At 39.7% G+C, this 20,875-nt stretch overlaps 1 protein-coding gene across 10 annotated transcripts in view; it reads right to left on the bottom strand.

Moving 5' to 3' along the window:
- GAB1 (GRB2 associated binding protein 1) overlaps nt 1–20,875 on the bottom strand; it is a 117,671-nt gene that overhangs the window by 75,956 nt on the left and 20,840 nt on the right. Inside the window, exon 1 of one of the 10 annotated variants that reach the window (XM_070504830.1) lies at nt 2,761–2,858. The exons of the other annotated variants lie outside the window; for them this stretch is intronic. The gene's annotated coding sequence lies outside the window, so the exon portion shown is untranslated. Of the gene's footprint in view, nt 1–2,760; nt 2,859–20,875 lie in introns of those variants that run through there. 10 annotated transcript variants of the gene reach the window in all.

Below are 20,875 nucleotides of genomic sequence, written 5' to 3'. Positions count from 1 at the left end.
ATATAAGGGCTTCAGAACTCAAATCTCCTCATTTGATGGATAAGAAAACTAAGGCCCAAGAACTAAAGGATCGAAGTCTTGACTAGAATCAGTGGAAGAAACAAAACTAGAAACCATATCTAATTCGGCAAGTGCTGCATGGTCCCGAATTGGCTCCCTCTGATGATATACGATAATACAGGACTGTGAGCTCTAAAAGAGCAGAAACTGTGTCACATTTCTTGTTTCTACAGCTCCTACAAACTGCCTTGCTTAATAAATACTACTAACTCTCTCTGCGGTGGGAGGAGGGAACCAGAGGTGGGGGGTTGGCTCACTCCTACTTCATTGGTAGACTGTCAGGCAGAGCCCAGGCTTTTGGCACACAGCTGTGCAAAATCAATGCCAACTGTACACAGAGAACAGAGAGGGTAGCGAGAGCCAGATGGCATATCTTATGGACATCCTATGAAAGGACTCATGATTGGAAGGCACAAGACACTTGCAAATCAGTTAACCTGTCCACTTTAAGATTCCTCCATTCCAAAATGAGTAAGTTGTATTTCCTGATCTCTAAGGCCTCTTCCAACATTAAAGCTTATTATTCTATTTAGTCTTTAAATTTATAACTGTGACAGGAAAAATAATACTTTCATAAGCCCCCTTCTATTTGCCTCTTTGTTTGGCGGGTTACCGTGAATCTTACACGTACACAAGCAGCCCCGCCAACCCCACGTGCCCCAATGACTGAGGCAGGGAACAGGGAAGCTTTGCTCTGTGAAGGCCACTGTGTCCCCTTTTCCTTTCCTAACACTACTTCTACCAGAAAAACTCCTCAGGTTTGGGGGAGTGGGCGCACTGCACTTCTAGTTTTACTCTTGGCCTCAGGGCCCAAGGCTAGGCCTGTGCCATCAAAAATACGGTTGCAAGGCTGTGGTCCCTCCAGGCTGCCTCTGCTCAGTGTCTGGTGAGACTTGGAGCAGAAGAGGGCCCCTGGTTGGAGCCGGTCAACTGTACAGCCTGTCGACAGCGTAGAGCTGGTCTGAGGCCAGAGGCACAGGTCAGAGAGAGGCCAGGGCCACTGGCAGGCCAGCCTGGAGTATGAGCCCTGGTGTGTAACCCGACACTTGAGAAGGTGATTAAGAAAGATACTCAGACAAGGAAAGAATAGGAGAAATTTGAAGACTAGAAAAATGAGAGCGTGAGATAGAGGAGAGAGAGAGATTACTTTGGAAATTCCAACCACTGTCTCAAAAAAGCAAATATTGCAGTCTTCCAAGTGAGTCAAAATATCATGCATTTATTGTGGTCTGTGAGCTAAATGGGACCTTATTAATTGTTGTTAAGCATAAAGAGTTTTGCTACTGGTACATGTGTGTCAAGAAAAAGAAAGGCCAAGTCATAGGATTTACATAATTACAGAAAGAACCAGAACTTATATATTGTATAGATTATATACTGTAAGCTTTACAGATTACAAATCCCCTTCATGTGCACTTTCTGCTCTGATCCTCACAACTACTTCATGACATTTGAAGAAACTGAGGCTGGAGAGGTTGACTTAACTGTTCAAGATGCTCAAACTGCTAAGCAGGACATCTTAAGGTCTACCGGGGGCTCTTCCACCACACCACCAAGTCTCTTTAAAACTACTTTGCCTCCAAACCCACCTTTTAAGAGAAATAAAATTTATTATTTTTTAATTTTTCAATATTATTTCATTTCTAGCATTGAAACAGGTTGCAGATTGAACATCACTGAACAACGTTTTGATAAGCTACACATCACTGTCCTTTGTACTGTAACACATGTTAGCATATGATAGGTTAAATAAGCTCTGAGGGCTAGTCTGGAAACTTCACCACCACATATACTATACTATTGTTTCTATGGGAAGCTCTGTTCCAAGTTCCAATCAACTGACTTAAAAGAGATCTTCTGGAACACACGAAACTGGTCTAAAAATAATCACTACTGCAAAGTTAAGGAATTTCTTGGATTTCACTCCTTTTTCATTTCATTTAAATATATACAGACATACACAGAGCCTGTTTTCACGGAGCAGCACATACGCTATGAAAAGCTAAGCCATGCAGTATCACAGAAGAAATTTCAAAAAACTCCCACGTATTATGATTGTGGATTACACAAAGAAGTAGGAAAGTCCCCCTCTGCCCCAAAACTGTGCCAAGACATCTGACATGCTCATGTCTGCCAGGACTCTACAGTTACTCAAGTCAGAATCCATTTTTCAGATAAATCAGCATAATATTGTAATGATCCAAAAAGTTCAGATAGGACTTCTTGCCAAAATAACTAATTTTTTGAGGTCCTCCAAAAGATTGGTTCTGAGAAAACATGCCTCCCTACCAAGGGATTTCAAATACTAAAAGAGAGCGGCAGGTTTTCAGTTAACGAATGTTCAACAAATCACCAACATACATGGGTCCAAGTTTTTCATTGAGAATCAAGGTGCCAGGTTTAAGAACATAAAAAAAAGAAAAACCCAGCTTATATAAAGAGATAAATGGTTGTGATCACTTGGCTATTAAAGGAAATAAGTGACCAGAACCTTAGGATAAATTCAATTAGTAAATTCCACTGGTGCTTTTTGATTTATTAAAAATGCATTTATCCACAATTTTTCAGAAACATCCCTGTCGTGTAAGATGAGATGTGATGGTCCCAAAACAACAAGAAAGAACAATCAAGACGAAATCTAAATCTGATACTCTCAACCCAAAGTTCTGACAAAAATCCCTCAGTTGGATTTTACCCTACCTCAAAGAGCAGGGACTGTGTGGACCCGGTGTCTCAGGATCCTGCCATTTTCTCTACCTCTTCACTCAGGACAGTCCTTCCAGCAGAATCTCGAAAAAGACAGACTGAGAATGATAGGGATCAAAACAAAAGGCGGCTTCCACGCATGAGAAACTCTGAGTTGCCTATTTCCAGTTGCAAAGCGTCTCAGGCTGCTGACCCTCTAAAATTTCTGCTGAAGTACAACATAAACCTGTTTAAAGCTGTTTGTAAGTAAAAGGTACAAAGTGTGAGAACCAAATTCTCTTGGTTATGGAGATGAGTCTTCAAACAACCACAAGCGGCTAATATTTGATCTGGTATTCCTACCTTTATGTGAGAATTCTCTGTAAGATACAAAATGCCCTTATAAAACATAACTGACCTACAGTAGAGGCCTCTCATCAGGTAGGCCATTACCTCGACTATCTAGATATAAAAACCAAGTCATTTTTGGAAAAAGGTAAATTATTGTTGCTTTAAATGCTCTGCTCTGTTTCTTTTTATACACACACACTTAAAATAGTCTAATGGGAAGCCCCACAGCTCCACAAGGCTGTGCCAGAAAACCAGCCACATTCTAGTGAGTTTGCTCTGTTCTTTTTAATCCGCAAAATGTTCAATGTACATCTTAAATTCTTTTTTAGTGGTGCTAGCCTTTAGTTTTTCTGTGATATGAATTATTCCCTCCTTATCTATTTCTGTAAGCTGATGTTTTCTTATTTTGAGTTACTTGAAAGGAACATCCTTTCAATATCTATACACAAATTTAAAAAAGCCTATAGTCTGAAATCAGTTTTACCTCAAATGCTTGTATTTTTTCTTTTTAATAGTCACTCATTCCTGAGTCTCAGTTTCTCCACGTATCACACAAGCGGTATGTGTTGGAGTGGGGGTGACAAGCACCAGGAGAAACAACATGCTAGATGATTTCTAAGTTCCCTTCCACCTCCAAATTTCTGTTATTCGCTGGTTCCTCTGTTCCACATATATCCGAGACAGGAGCTCCTGCAGAGCAGTGGTTCTTGACGAGGGGCGGGGGGAGGGGGGGGGATGGGTTGTGAGGAGTATTTTGCCCCTCAGACATTTGGCAATGTCTGGAGACATTTTTGGTTGTCACAGCTGGGACGGGGTGTGCTACTGGCATTAAGTGAGTAGAGACCAAGGATGCTGCTAACTAAACATCCTGCAATGCACAGGCAACCCCCACAACAAAGAATCATCCAGTCCAAAATGTTAACAGTGGTGAGGTTGAGAAGTCCTGTTGCAGAGTAGCAAACTTGGGAAACTAAATGATTTGTCCTATTCCGAAAATTGTGGAGGCCATTTCCTAAAACATTTTCATATTTCCAGACAGGCAGCTGAGGCGCTCCAACTCCTAAAAGGAATCAGAAAGCAACAGGGCTCACTTACAGCTCCCTTTCTTCCTCTATCTCCCTCTTTCTCTCTCTTTCTCTCTTCCACACCTACTGAATGATCAATGCTGGGAGCAAGATGCATAAAGCCATGGTCCCTGCCTTGCAGGTGCTCCCATCTAGTGAAAGAGATAGGAAAACGGACAGAGTGGTCAGTGCTTGGACAGAGAAAAATGCAGTGTGGCTTGCAAAAGCCCATGGATTCTTCAAAAGATCCATTAGGTGTCAAGACTTCATTTAATCAGCAGATATTACTAAGAAGCCATCCCTGACCAGTTTTTCAAGAGATCAATTCAGCTAGAAAAGTTCGGTTACATTAAGAAAATGTATTTTCAATCTACGAAAGCGATGAAAGGTTTTCCTCAGCCATGAGTATCATCTCTATCCTTCTAAAGGACTACGTAATCATGTCCCTCCGAGAAGACTAACAGCATTCCAAGGATCATTCGGTTTTCTGGTCCTAGCATCATTCTGGATTCTTTTTTGTAAAGAAAGGTGAGTACAGAAGGCCAGAGGTGAGAGCAATGACTACACAGTGGGAACCACTCGCTTGCTAGGATACTCTCCGGCATATCCAAGGGAACCGTATAATTTTTCTTCCAAATCAAGCCACTTTTGAGAGTGAGTTATGCCAGGACAATGGTATAAACCAGCACAAGTGTTCACGGAAGCACGACTGCTATGGCAGCACTCCTGAAGGAACCTCAGGTGGACAACGACGCTCACATAAACCCTGTCACAGCTGCAGGTACTAAACCTAAGGATGACTTTCTTCAAAGACTAAAAATCAGTTATAGTCAAAAGGAAAGAATCTGACACTCAGTATAAAATCAACACCGAACATATTGAAGCAAATGCCAAATCCAGAAAACTTGAACATACTATGTTTATGAATCTAAAGCATACGATTCCCACAATAGTGTGCACCAGATGGAATTTAGCCTTTTCTCTGCAGCACATGAAAAGCAAGGAAAATTGTTCAACAGCCTCTTATTTCTAAACTTAGCTAATATACTCCAGTCAGCACAAGCACATTTCTGATACTTGCAGTCAATGCAAATCCTCAGCTAGAAGCCACTTGACTTTACAGGTTTAGCATGTTTAACCACTTTCCGGTCCATGGACACTTCTACTAGACAAGAGATGGACAGCTTCAGTAACTCTCCCCTTTAAAAGTCACACTGCCAGCAAGGTGTATGGGTTTTCAACATTTGAGTGGAGTCACAATGTTATACATTTAATCTAGAAAATCCTAGAAAACAGGCTATCAAACTCTTTGGAAAACAAAAATATCCCCAGGAAGGATGACGTCAATACAGTCATGCATCCCATAATGACATGTCAGTCAACGATGGACGGCATAAACGGTGGTCCCATAAGATCAGTACCATGCAGGCTAGGTGTGTAGTAGGCTATACCACCTACGTTTGTGTAAGTATCTTCTATGATGTTTGCACAAGGAAGAAATCGCCTAACAATGCATTTCTCAGAATATATCCCAGTCGTTAAGCAACATATGACTGTACTGTCGTTTTTCTACCCATAAATAAGGAGGCCTTGAAAGAAAACACTGTAGTCTTACTGGGAGCTTGCAAATTAAAAACCAAACCAAAAACATGTAGTAATACTTTGGGCACAAACCTCAGACTGAACACAAGAGTTCACTCCCTGCAAGTGCCTTAGGAAGGCCAGAGAGAGCCCAGAAAGAGCTCAGGGACAGACAGCAGCAGCAACTGAAGCAACATACCCACTGGCACTTTCTTTTTAAGCTCTGTCAGAAGCAAGATAAAAATCCTGGGGAAGATGATACAAACTTCACGAAAGTCCAAAGGCCAAATTATTCAACTTCTATTTTACCTCAATGTTCCAGATTTGATCAAGGAAGGGACTTTGGAAATGGTAGCCCATCCTGAAAAGAGGGAACAAAGGTCACTTTTAAGCTTTAGCCTCATCTCATCCTCAGGAACCAAGAGGGTCACTACTGGCAAGCTCTCTACAGATGAAGGAAAAGGTCTCAGAAAAGAAGAAAAGGAAACAGAGAGAAAGGGTAAACCAAAGACAGGTAAGCCTGGTTCAAGTCGAACAGAATTTTACCTTGGGTTTTTAAGTAGGTAGATTAGAAAGACGTGGGGGTAGGAGGGAGGAGCCATGGCTTATTGTATTTCTGATGTCATGCCAGATTATCCTAATGTGTTTTTTTGATAAGCCTAGTATCAGAGACAAATGCCATACACAGAATATATCTTCATTTCTTGAAAATGTTTGGATAAAATGAAGAAATGTGAGATGGATGACATAGTTAAGAGTGTTCAGTTTTCTGAAATGCCATATACTTAGAAATATTCCTAAAAGAGTATTAATTATTGAACGGCTGTAACCTGAAAGAATGCACTGGTGTCATTATTCTTTTTTAATTGAACAATTAATCGCACAGATGAAGTCTGAGAATACGCTTATTAATTCAGTAGAGGACATCTAATCAGTAGATTAGATGACAGACGACAGTCAAAAGAATCTTAGTGTAGAATACTGCATGGACGGCAATGAGATGACATTTTAACAGAGATAGATACTGAGTCCCATATTTAGGTATAAACATAAATTGTACAAACAGAAATGCTGGAGACCTAGCTTAACAGTACTTTAACAGTGAGAGTCAGAAGAAACACAGCTGTTTAAAAAAAAAGGAAATTCAATCCTCAGCTGCATTACTAAAATTAAATAACCAGATCAAGGGAAGAAACAGTCCACTGGGCATGACTCAAGTTGAAACCACATCTAGAGAACCGAGTTAAATTCTGGGGGCAGCAATTTAAGAGGAAATTAATTATCTGGAGAAAGACCAAGATAGTTAAGAGTACAGAAATCATACGGTTTGAGAAACCGTTGACAAAACTGGGAAGGTTTGTCCTAAAGAACTCTCTGTGGGGATAGGATGGTTTTCTTCAATTATTTAAAAAGCTATAATGGGGACATCCCCTGAACAAGTTCCAGTTTGTCAATGTCCCTCTAGAATGCAAATGCAATACTCCAGGCCCAGCTGGACAATAAGAAAGCAGAGGAAACACGACCTCTCAAGTGTCGGGCATTCTATTTACATAGCCTAAGATGGAATTAGGCTTTTTGGCAACTGCACTACACAGATGACTCATAATGAATTTAGACCCAACTTAAACCATCGTTTTCTCTTGCAAACGATGGTTAACAGCTGACAGTCTCAGCATTTATCACCACTGGTCATCACATTACGTATTTGTTTGTCCAACGTCTGTTTCTACTCACTAGAATATAAGCTTCACGAATGCAGGAGTTTTGTCTTGTTCACAGCTGACTATCCAGCAACTAGAACATGTTCTGGCCCCCAGTGGCCATTCATTACATGCGAGATGAATAAATGACTGTTAAATAACAACAATAAAAAGGCTATAATGGAGACAAAAGACAAAGGGCAACAGAGTAGCCTGGTTCTGTGTGGCTCCAAAAGAGAGAACTAGTAAGCACTCTAAGTACAGGAGGGCAGATTTCAATGCAAGAAAAACCTTCTAATAATTAGAGCTGTCTAACTACAGAACAAGCTACTTCTTGGAGTATGATTTTGTTCTCTGTAACCGAAAACATTAAACAAGATGTTGGATGAATAGGAAGTCTGTATTTTCTGGATGCTTGAAACGGGTAACCTCAAGTATTTTTGAGACTCAGTGATTCTTCATAGAAACGAGTTCTGCAATATCAGTGCTGATGATAGGAATGCTCCTTTCAATACAGGAATCTCTTTTATAACATCTGTGCTGGGCAGCTGCCATCTACCCCTCCAGATCCACTCTCCACCTAGTTCCATCCTGCTCTGAGCCTGGGCAGGCTGAACTGTTAAGAGCTACATCAGTCCTTGTCCTCAGGCTGTTGCTTAGGTTTGGCCAATGGGGATAAGAGAGAGAGGAGCCTGAAGTCAGGGGACTGATTCCCTGGCTGCATCTCTATGTGTTCTCAACGGACAGAGTGTCCCTTGACTGGAGAGCTCAACTCCTGCAAGGCAGCCATTTCTACACAGCCCTCTCTCCTGAGGTTTGGTACCATTCCCTCCTCTTTCCTCAGGTTTAGGTACTGGCCCTTGCCCACCCCTCTTGCTTGCTCTTGTATTGTTACTATACTCTATAGGGTGGTAAGTAGTCTTTTTATTAAAAGCTCCTCAACTTATCCAATTTGAGTGTGCCATCTGCTTCCCATCAGGCCTCTGATCAATGCACCAGTTAAGTGCGTACTCATCCAGTTTCTGTTTGAACACTTACAGGCACGGGGAGGGAGCACACTATGTTTTAGAGAGCTCTGCTGCACAGCTCTAATTGTTAGACGGGTCTCCTTTATAGTCAGCCAACTCTATAATTCTTATCCTTAGCTTTAGTGCTACTATGATAATAACGCTTGGCCTTTCACTTATTTGAAGCCAGTTTTTAAAACCAGCCACGGCAGTGGGAAGACATGCAGCCTGTACGGTTTACAGTTAGTCTTGTGTCTCAGCACAACGGCTTAAGCAGCTTGATTTCCTGTGCATTCCGTAATGGCAGTTTCCCGATTTAGCAAGCATTTTGGCTTCACATCCAATCATTCCTTCAGAAACAGGAAGCAATGTCAGGTTATCATGCAACAATATCAGATTTTGGACACCAACGGCAGTTATCAGGAAATTGTGTATATATTATATTCTTTCTTCAGATAGGAGTTTGTAAAAGAGCAAATCCACTCAATTTCTCTTTTTCATCTTTTATTATTGATGCTGACCTTTTGTCGGAATTACTAAAGCAATAGGATATTTTCACCCTGCATTGGCTTTTATTTTATAAAGAATGTATCAAAGGGGAAAATACTGTCTTTTCTCAGTGCCAAGAGAGCAGTATAAAATGAATGAAAATGTTTGGTAAGGGTCAATATTTCTTTATATGGCCTAGTGTCACAGCAAGCATTAAGAAAACAAAAGACCGGGTGAGAAAAGTATACAAAAAAATCAGATGAATACACACAAAGGAAAATAAAGGTAACTTTATACATTATTATTACATAAAGAACAAAACCGTGAGAAGTGCACAAAATATGAAACAAAACCTCCACAGGAATCTACTGCCAAGAATACCTACTCATGTATTATAATTAAAATATTTTTAATTGTATATATTTACAGAAATTTGGCATGTCTGTAGCAACTTAGAGGAAATGGAGAAGATAAAAATGAAAGCCACTAAACTTTTATAATTCCTACTGCAACGAGTTTTCAAATTGTTTGAATATCTAAGTTTTAGAAAATCATAAGATGATGGAGTAGCATCATCTACTCCAAAAACAGCACAGTCCTATTTTTGGAACAACTGTTATGGGAAAAACAGAACCCCAAGTGCTTAACTCTTCCAACATTGGGCTGCTGTCCTGCCCAGGGCTCTCTGATCTTTGACCACATAAGGTAATTAGCACTAGAATATGAGAAGTTGTTTGCCATGCTTGCAGAAACCCGTTTATTCCTTTTTCTTCAAAAACAGAACCTACCAATAACATCTTTCTTTCTTTACAAAGCCCTGTGGATGTGGCTAGAAACATTAGCCCAGAATCAAAGTTCATCCTGCACTCAAGGAGAGCAGCTGGCGGAGGCCCTATCGTCAGAAGGTAAAGACCCTCATTCTAATTTGCAATTCTACGTCAGACCTAAGGTTGGTCCAAATACGGCTTCTAAAAAGATGGGAGATGTACCTTCAGCCCTTGAACTTAGAGGAGAACTTATTACAGCTTGTTTTATTAAGGCTTCAGTGAAACTACCTCTCTGGAAGGGAAAAGAAAAAAGCAAACATTTATTGACATACCCAAAAATGACACATCCAATGTAAAAACGAAAAGCAGCTGCTCTGGGGCTCTCCTGCAAAGAGGTACCCTCCAAACATTTTCCTCATTTGACCAGCATAGGTGCTCACTCACTCCCTATCAAACTTGAGCCTTCTAAGCATGTTATAAATAAATATACAATTTCCTCTCTGGAGATATTATTTCCCCAGTCCTACTACTGGATACTGGGTCCGTTTCAAAACATTTATTGAGTCCCAATTGTGTCCCAGGCACTGAATCCCTGCACTAAGAATGGGAAGACAGGTTTTTCCAAAAATATAGCTACCTTTCTTAATTCCTGAGACGGTTTTTTGGCATCCCAACTAGAAATAATAACTATCAATTACAGCCTTAGTCTTATGACACCCAGGTGATCTCCAATGATCTCATTAACTAATTTAAAAACTATTTATTGATTTTGGGCTATCTGCAAGGCTATTTATGATAGCAACAGAAATGTCCCTGACTCATGGATTAAAATCTGAAATGAGAGACAAGAACACAAATAACCAAAAGCCCAAGTTGAAACTGTGGCATAGACAAAGAACTGTGACAACCTGAAGGAAGAGAGATTACTTATTACTCAAAGGATCGGGGGAAAAAATTGGAAAAGAGGTAGTTTTTGAGATAGTCCTTAAACAAGGAAATAGGACAGTGAAAACCCAGCCATGAAAGGTGTGGGCCATGGACATAGAGAGAGAAGGGAACGAAACCTGCGAAAACTATGGAGGGCCTTGAGGATCGTCAAATTTTCAATTCAAAAATAAATTTAATCAATTTTGGATAAACAAATTATGATATATCCATAGAAGGGAAGATTATTCGGCAATAACAAGGAATGAAGTTCTAATATATGCCACAACATGGATGAACTTTAAAAACATTATGCCAAATGAAAGAAGCCAGATACAAAAGGCCACGTATTATATAATTCCAGCCTATGAAATATCTAGAATAGGCAAATCCATATAGAAATAAAGTAGATTAGTGGTTGCCTACAGTTGGTGGCGGGGTGCATTAGGGGGATATGGGGAATGACTGCTAATGCATATGGGGTTTCTTTTTGGGGGTGATAAAAATGTTCTGGAATTAGATAGTGGTGATCGATGCATAGCTCTGTGAATATACTAAAACCACTCCACTGTAAACTATAAAAGGGTGAAGTTTATAGTACGTGATTTATACCTCAGAACTGTAATAAAAAATAAAATTCACTTTAATATTTACGTTATCAAGATTTTGAATACTTAAGGTAGTGTCCTATAACATATTTTTCACTTAAACACACGTATTAACTACATACAGAGAAAACCACATATGTTCAGAACATAAGACATAACAGCAGGTTGAAATTTTTAAGAGTTTAAGACTTACTGCCTTAGAACTTTCCTAGAAGAAATGAATCTGCTATCTTCTTAACCCCTAAAATCAAGTTCACTTCAGGTATTAGAAATAAATGATAAATAAACAGAAGTTATATGAAGCTCAATGTTTGAACACAAAGTAAAGTGGTTATTCAGAGTTTAGTGTCCTTTACATGGCATCAGGTTTAATTTTCATATGGCATCGTTTTTGAAACTCAGGGCCCCACTGCTCTGTATATGCTTTCTAAAAAGACCAATCAGGGGCTGGCCTGGTGGTGTAGTGGTTAAGTTCATGTGCTCCGATTGGGTGACCCTGGGTTCGCGGGTTCGGATCCTGAGTGCGGACCTAGCACCACTCATCAAGACACACTGTGGCGACATCCCACATAAAACAGAAGAAGATTGGCACAGATGTTAGCTCAGCGACAATCTCCCTCAAGCAAAAAGAGGAGGATTGGCAACAGATGTTAGCTCAGGGCCAACCTTCCTCACAAAAAAAAGATCAAATGACACATTTTCAGATGCCAGTTTTTGTTTTGTGTTGGTGGTTCATTTATTTGTTCTTAATTATACAAAGTGGGCCTAATATTAGTGTTTAATTTATTCTGTCTTCCCCTGAGAAAGGGTCAAAGACTTTAGAAAGCTAACAGTGTCCTCTTCTGGGGCATATTTACCATAAATTTCTGATTTTGTGCTTTGCTGTACACAACGAACTTAGAAAAAACTCAAGTATAAGCAAAACTTGACTCAGCACAAGCAAAAATCTACCTTAATTAAATGTTCAAGAGTAAAAGCAAACAGAAGTGAAAAAGATAACACAACTGCACATAAAACGATAAAAAGCTTACGGACTTGGCACCACATGCACATACTTAACACACAAATAGAAGGAGAACCCCTCACAACGTGCAGACCTGTGGATTGCAAAACAGCCTGAACTTCTAAACCTAAATATTGACCTTCTTTGTCATAAATGAAATTATTTATTGTGTACCCATTATGTGCCAGTTATCAAGAAAAGCATTTCCCTCATTTAAAATTTGACTCATTACTTTGCAATAATGTGATTTTCTCCCAAAATGGAAACTTTAGTTAAAAACAACCTTTCAATAAATTTGTGGAAGTGGCTCTACCTTTAATTTCTATCATGGTGAAACAATAAGTACCAATTAAACCAGGTTAATATGAGTCCAGCGTGTTTTAATAATTCAAGATTCTTGTCAACTCTAGATAACGACCTCTTTTTGTCAGTAGAAACACTGTGATGTATATTCCCGCAAGAGTTATCACTCTGTATTAAACAGGACAGCAAAGAATAATTAGAGGATCACAGAAGCAAATTACTGAATAATTTATGCATTTTTTTTACCACAGCTGAACTAGTCCTCAAATGTGGGTTTTCAATTTTTCATAATTATGGGGGCCAGATTCTAGCTAAAGATTGATTCTTACATTAAAAGAAACTGCTAAAATGATGAATAAGAAACCAATAAGGCACTAAATATGTAGTTTATTAGTAGTTATTGTAAAGAAGAAAAATAACACTCTAAAACGTATTTACAAATTCAAGTTTAAGTACTAATTCAGGGATTATTCTGCTACCCTGACCAGTGAATGGGATTCTAGACGCTAGATATAGTATCTGTTTCTCTCCAGGTCCTGGGAGGAAACGGTCACCAATTCACTTGCTAGAAACTATTAATATATTACTTGAATTACAGCCTTTAATTAAAAATAAGAGATCAACAGGGCCGGCCCGGTGGCACAGCAGTTAAGTTTGCACGTTCCACTTCGGCAGCCCAGGGGTTCGCTGGTTCAGATCCCAGGTGCAGACATGGCACCACTTGGCAGGCCATGCTGTGGTAGGCGTCCCACATATAAAAAAAAAAAAAAGTGGAGGAAGATGGGCATGGATGTTAGCTCAGGGCCAGTCTTCCTCAGCAAAATGGCAGCAGTTAGCTTAGGGCTAATCTTCCTCAAAAAGAAAAAAAAGAGAGAAATCCACTAATAAAGAAGTCTGTAGTTCAAAACAGATTTGAAATTAACTACCAGGCAACTTTTCCAAGTTTCAGGGCAGAATAAGACTATTTCCACACAACCCAAGGCACAACTTATTCCAAGAAAGGCTTATTTTTTACTCCAGGGAGTTCCAAATATCTGCAGAATTTGTTATATAAACATCCATATTTCCCACATTCCAGCTCCCAGAAACTAGGTTTTGTTCATCAGCATTTATTAAGACACATGAGTAAACGATTTGGGGAAAGAAGCATACCTCACTGAAATATTTTTACTTATCTGAAGAAATATTGTGTCGTATGCAAGTCACACATCTATGTGCATGATGATGGCAGTGGGGGAGTAACACATAACCATAAAAAGTTTGAAAATTACAGAAAAGCATTCAGAAAAAACAAACAAAAATATTTGTTAATTGCAACACCCATAAATATGTCCTTGAGAAAGATACTTTCAAAGTAAAGCCCTATCATATTTTAGGCCAATTTCATAATGTATCTCACGTCATTCTTTTTACGATAAAAAGCTAGAATGAAAAGAAATGGTTTGTTCCTAGATTTTTCATTCTTAATAATTAAAACAAATTTAGAATTACTTCAAAGCTGTAAAGGTGGAGTTGCTATTAATTGTTACTCATGAATGTTAATATGCTTTCTCCATCATTATCTAAAAATACATTTATAACGGAACCACATATGACAAGGAAAATGGACGAATGAATAGAGCAATTCAAAATCAAAGAACTACTGAATTTCAGAGCTGGAAGTGATCTGAGCTATAAGAGTCCACGTCCTAGTTAAATGGAAACCTGACTGCTACCCCACCAGGATAGAGTCCCTATTTTATTCACGTGAGAATCCTCTGTACAGAGCCTAGCATGTGCCAGGCACTCTATAAATACATTTGAAATAAACTACCATGCTTGTTGGATGAATGAAATTCATTTTAATGTAATAGTTTATAATCTCAGAAGGAAAGACTTCTGGCTCTGTTTCTTCTACAAAGAAATGGCTTATTGTTCATTTATATATTAGTAATGAATAAAAGCCTGAACGGGATCACATGCAATGGCAATCTCTCAACTAATGCAAAGGTTGTAATCCAAAATTTGTATGTAAGTAGATTCATTTGAATTTAGAATGAATTTTCTGATAGAAACAATGTTGCACATAATGGTTCACTTCTCTGGCCAGCCCACAAAAGCTTCCTTGAGTATATAGCTCCAACAGACTAACCGCCATGCAGAAAAATGTCCAGCACTCCACTGTGGGAACCATGTTTTTTCCATGCAGGCTCCTTCAAGATTAGAGACTAGGGAGACGAGTAAGAAATCAGACCAGGGTAAATTTGTCAAGAATGATATAGAAAGATAATGGCTTACTCCCTCGACTCGCCTTCTGCTTCTCACTCCTTCACCAAGCAAGCATATTTTGAGGTCTTCTATATGCTAGGCCCCGGGGGCGCATCACAGAGACCAAAATCCCAAAATCGACATGGTTTTTCTCCTTCTGGAGCCTCTGGTCTAATAGGGAAGACAGACAGTGATGAGGGGGAAAGGAGAAAGGGGTGAGCGTGGAGGGAGAAGAGCTATGATGAGCAGAAAAGGAAAAGAATACTAGAAATGTTAGGTCTCACTTCCCCCTCCTTCCTCCATCTGCACTCACTTCGTCAGTAGGGTGAGAGGCGATGAGGGACAGAAACAAAAACTAAAAAGCAGATGCAGGGAGAGCTTTTATTTTCATCTCCCCTACTTCCACCCCATTTCGCAGCTCCCAAGGCCAACTAGTACAGGGCAGAGATGACTGGCACTGGCGCAGGCTGGGACAAGTAGACCAGCAAGCACGGGGCTGTTGCAGAGACAAGAAGGACTGAGAGGAGGGAAATCTCACCTCCCCAGAACACAGCAGAAATCGTGCTATGCTCAGGAGTGGACAAGAGAAGCCTGCACCTAAATCAGGAAGAGGCTGCCCTGCTCAGGGCCCACCCCAGACACACTCTGCTCTGGACATACAACCTTACAGTAGACATTAAAATCTATTCCAACACCTCTCCAGTTTTCCCCATAATTTTCCATAACCGCTCCTGGAATATTTTTATTTTTACTCCTACGCCTGTGTACTCTAAAGAGGTTCTCTAAAGAGGGAAGAATTAAATAAACCGTAACTAGTTAAATTTGAATCACTCATTCTTTGAAGTTTAATTACAAGGATGCTTTAAGGTGACATTAGGCTCTTTGGATTTGCAAAAAAGACAAACAAATAGTATAAGGGGTTGGAAGATTTCACAGGGCCACATGAGTAGGAAGAAAAGTTGCAGATTAGCTTCCAAGTGGACAGAGATAAAACAACAGACTGAGGGGGAATCAATCTAAGTCATTCTTGAGGGATGATGGCCTCTAAGTCAACAAATGCGACTAGAATGGGATGTAGGAAACACTGTAGTCCATCGAGACCATTCACTATACGTGTGTGGCCCCAAAGGCCACCAAAATCGAAGCATCCCTAAAAAAGGAATTAAAAATTTAAACACAAATTGTACGTATCCATTGAGTATGTAAACCTAAAGTACAGGATGGTGTTTCTATCATCGCATTTCATGGTAGATTTACAGAGAAGGGTAAGAGTCAGAGAACATTATTTCAAATTACATAAGGCCATCATAACTTCCTGTTTGGCCAGTCCACTCTAACGGTCTATTTTCCACCTCATCCTATTTTGATTCTCGAAGCACCTGGTTCCCAACCACATCCTCCTTCTTAAACTATGCTCTTTGACTCCCCTAACAGGTCCCTATTCTGGATCTCCTCCTACCAAGTAAAAATCACTCTGTTTCTTTTGCTGGTTCCTCTCCTTCTGACCCACCCTCAAAATCAGCGTTTTGTAAGACCCCATCATCTCTTCTCTTATTCCACAAACTCATCCTGGATGACCACATGGATGCCCAAAGCACCCAGCGACTCTTAGGTTGCTATGGTTCCTGAATCTGTAGCGCTAGTCACTCTGCTGAGCCTAGGAGGGTCTCCCAACTCATGCTAACTGGGAAACAATGGGTTATTAAGTGAAACGATGCAGAAGCACCCACCAAATTTTCTGATTTAAATTAGGAAGCTCATCTGTGCTCTTTCACAAAATTTCTGTTAGGAGGAAAACCGGGTGTAAGAGAAAGAACAGAGGTTTTAAAACAGACACAAACGGGTTTCAATCTTAACAGTGCCATACACCAGCTGTGTAATCTGGGGAAGATGCTCTGAGCATCAGTTTCTTTACCTGTAAAAATGGGGGCAATAATGTCTACTTTTCAAGGTGGTTGTGTGGATCAGAGGTGAAATGAAAAACAAAAACCAAAAAACCCACCGCCCAGCACACAGCAGCTATCAATAAACAGAGTGCTTGCTCTCCTGTCTGTCGAGGCTGCTCTTATGAAAAGACTGAGAAATTATGGGTTTTGTTATGACATTTTTTCCTCAAACCTATTATTAGCAGACATTTTATTTTAAGTACTGTAGGAGGGTAGCTGTTGTCCTTATTTTTAATCCTTCCACCTCTACCTCCAATATGCCAAGTATAGTAGACTGACCTGATTCTTTCAGGTTGTTCAGCATCTGAACTCCCCTTACTTGGTCTGGAAAATCATTAACCCTAATACTACAAAAGCAGAAAATTCTAGATACTTGTTTTCCTAGCTGCTCTTGCAACAGAGTGCAGGCACATGATCAGATACACTGGTTCCACCAAAAAAATTCATCCCAGATTTTGAATCTCAAGAAATCTCAAGAAACGAGAACTATCCAGAAACCTGGGTCCAGGGCTGCAGCAGCAAACGTAGCTTCCAGAGGCAGCAGTGGCAGCGCTCAGTGTCTAGTGTCACCGGTGTTGGCAGAGCAAGATGCAGGGCCCATGGTCATGGCCTGTGAGGTGGCAGTGATATGTTCCCTGGGCCAGTTCAGTGGCACTGCTCCTGGTTGACTAGCTTCCGAGCTAGGTTCTTGGCTTTCCCAGAGAGACTGGGAGTTACCTAATCTCCTTAACAAACTTCTTTTCTGATGAAATTAGCTAGAGGTTTCTGTTGCTTACAACTGAGAACCCTGACTGGTATACCAAGTCAGGTAACCTTTTATTACTTTTGGTCAAAGGCCACACTGTAAGATTTACAGAGCAAACAAATACAGTGAGATCCTTCCAGTAAGTCTGGGAGTCAGAGTGAGCTGCCGAACAAGATGTTATTGAGCATTTCTGAAATCATTTCTTAACAGGAATGACAGGACAAATACATCGCCATGCTGTTTTAATACTAGTATCTAAAATGTAATTTATTTTTCCCTATCAGACTGAGAGATGCAAACATTGCCTATCCCCTAAAAAGCATTCAGTTACTTTCTTACATGCTCTAAGGTATCACATTGTCCAAGAAGTCCAATAGCTCCCTCCAAAAAACTTGAATTTTCATCCCCCTGCTTAATTATTCCCAAAGAAACTGTGATGCCATTCCATTAAGCTGGCAGTCAGTAGCATCACTTCGTATTAGCCTGATAGAGAAATCTTAAAAATACGCATCCTTGGGCGAAAACACCAGGTAGGAACAGAAAAACGTAGTTTTTGACACTGGAAATAAGTACTCGTACTTCATTTTAATTAGAATTGATAGTCCTCCTACAGTAATTGAACTTCATTCATCTTGGAAAATGCATTTAATTTCCTATAGTCACTATAAGTAAGTTGTATAGAAGTTCATATTAAAGTTTCCTTCTGGCTTTTTATAACTTTTACCACTGCACTTCACAAAAATATATTTTCAGCAAGACTCAAATTGTTGCAGAAATCACATGAAAAACAAAACCTTGGCACATGAAAAAAATTCTTACTAACAGTAAGCAGCAGGATTCTGAGAAAAATCAACTCACAAGAAAACTTTTTTTAGCATGATGGAAGAGGTTTGGAGAAAAAAAGAAAACTTACAGGAAAAAGAGTTTGTGTTGCCAGTTAGCTGTTCACTTTTTTTTTTTTTTTTGCAATGTCCAACTAGAATTCCTTGTTCTAAACCTAATTTTATTTTCCATTTTGGGCTCTAAAGATCTCACAATCTTCTGATTACAAAATCCAATGTTAACCACTAAAGAGATGGTAATTCCATGGATATAGTTTTTTAACCATCAGTTCAAAAATAAAAAGTCAGAATAGAAAAAAGTATTTTTGATGGCAAACAATAAAAGCAAATTTAAAACAGCAAAAATAGTGAAAAAAATCAAGATCAGAAGAATGTGAACTGTTTGAAAATTTTCCCAACTCTGAGTTGATTTTTTAAAAATTTATATGATATATATGGGATTATCTTCTCCTTCATTATTTCAGACGAGGACACAGAGTGGTAAATCTACTTACACAAAGGAAGCTTCTGTCTATGAGCCAGGATTCGTATGAAGTTAGATAATTTGTACAAGGTCATATAGTTTTATGCAACATTCATAAAGAACCATTTCCTCTTCCACTTTCTAAAATCATTATTAACTAGAGATACTAAAAAAATCAAGCAGGCTGTAACCTGCCTGACCTACAGAAATGAGAACCTCTTTTAAGATATTTTAAACTAAGAGTGACTCATGGAGAAAAAGTAGGTTGCTGTTAAACTGAGATCTTCTAAGTTAGAGCTCCCCAGTCTCTTTGTTCAAAGAGAAGCCCTGAGATTGGGACAGGTAGGAGGAGACGGCACAGGGTAACACAGCAGGCGAAAGTCATCACCGTCACTTGAGGTTTAATAAATACCCTTTGGCACTGGGAACCCGTGCAAATCTCAGATGGGCCCTGATGGAGCGGAGCGGCATTCCAGGAAAGACTTCCACATCCACCATTAGATCCCAATTTCCAGCTGGGGGCCTGACGATTAAGTGAATAAGAGAAGGACATACTCAACACTGAACAGGACACACAGCCCTGCATATGGTTTAGAGAACTCACAAAGGAGACAATGCACACCTTTCATAAAGTTAAACAGATAAGGACAAAGGATGCTTTAGAAAACCCTACAACTGGGGATGAGTTAAGCACCATATGTCAGCATAACCCAGTAGAGTGCAGCCATCAGAAATGCTTGTCACAAAGCGCATGGAAACGTTCTCTTGTTATGCACCGAGGTGGGAGGGGAACAGGACTTGTCTCGTTACCTTCCTCCTTCACTGTTTTCATATTGGGCACAGACAGACGAAAATGGTTCCACCGGTCTGGTTTGTTGGTTTCTGCCTATGTACAAAACTCACTAACAGACATAGTAAACATCTACTTTCAGCATCAGACATTTTCAGTATCAGACATGGCATGCTGCATGTCATCTGGACAAAGGAGTGGTCCTCTGGCCAAGCGTTACTATAGTTTCAAGTTTAACTCCTGTTACTCAGAGAAAACGGAAATGGCCCCAAAGGAGGACGCCCCAGGGGCACCTGACAGCTGGGGGCCTCTGCTATGTCACTCCTCAAGGACTGTTTAACTTCTAATGCCATTTAAAATGTTATCACACATTTACTTAGCTGTGCAGTTTATAACAAACCTACCAAACAGGACAAGCCAGTCTGGATTATATAATATGTAAACATGCCAGGGAGCTAGGGAGCCAGCTGACAGTAGGACAAGCTGGAACAATGGTTAAATGAGCTAAACCTCACTGCACCTGAAGCAGCCTCTTAACTCCCTTTCCTCTCCTGGCACTTCATAACTAAAATATGGAGAACACAAAAACCAATAAAAAGTTATTATATGGATCCCCACAAAAACCAATTAGTGAGTCACTAAAATTAATTAAAAGGGACACAAAAGTCAACATTTACATTTCATTTAGTTTTTTAAATCTGGTATACCTCCTGAATAACTCATATTTGGACCTGAAAACATTAACGCATTCTAACAAGATTATCAGGAACTAGTCTCTTCTTCCCACACACACACACAGGCTATCAGCTTAAATGTGGGCCTCATGCCAGAACTCAAGTTTCACTAGTGCTGTTGTATGACCTGAATAAATTGCTTTAGTTTCATGCATGTACTTGTTTGAGAAACAGATTTTATATCTACCACCCTCAGAGATGTTGAAGATGTCCAAAATAGTGGAACTGGTTACATTCTGCAGGTATTCCTATAGTACAACACACCGACACAGCAGAAGAGCTCCACAAATGTAATGTCTAACATTTTACAATAAAAAAGGAGAACACTGAAATGATAATCAAAGGCATTCATTAACCCTACATTACTTCATGAGTGACATGATTACAATCACCTATAAAGTTTTTCTTTTAACAGCCTGTTACAAATCAACTGGAAAGAAAAAAACTATGAAGAATCAGTTGTATTTATATAATTAGTCAAGAGTAGATGGTGATTGTGTAAGTATAAGAATCACACACAACACTGACAAAATACAAGTAAATCGATGAAGTTCAACAAAAGCTAG

The sequence above is a fragment of the Equus asinus genome, chromosome 3 (genome assembly GCF_041296235.1).
Source record: "Equus asinus isolate D_3611 breed Donkey chromosome 3, EquAss-T2T_v2, whole genome shotgun sequence".
Taxonomy (NCBI): domain Eukaryota; kingdom Metazoa; phylum Chordata; class Mammalia; order Perissodactyla; family Equidae; genus Equus; species Equus asinus.
Note: the sequence above shows the minus strand (reverse complement) of the source record. Positions and strands in the feature narration are given on the sequence as shown.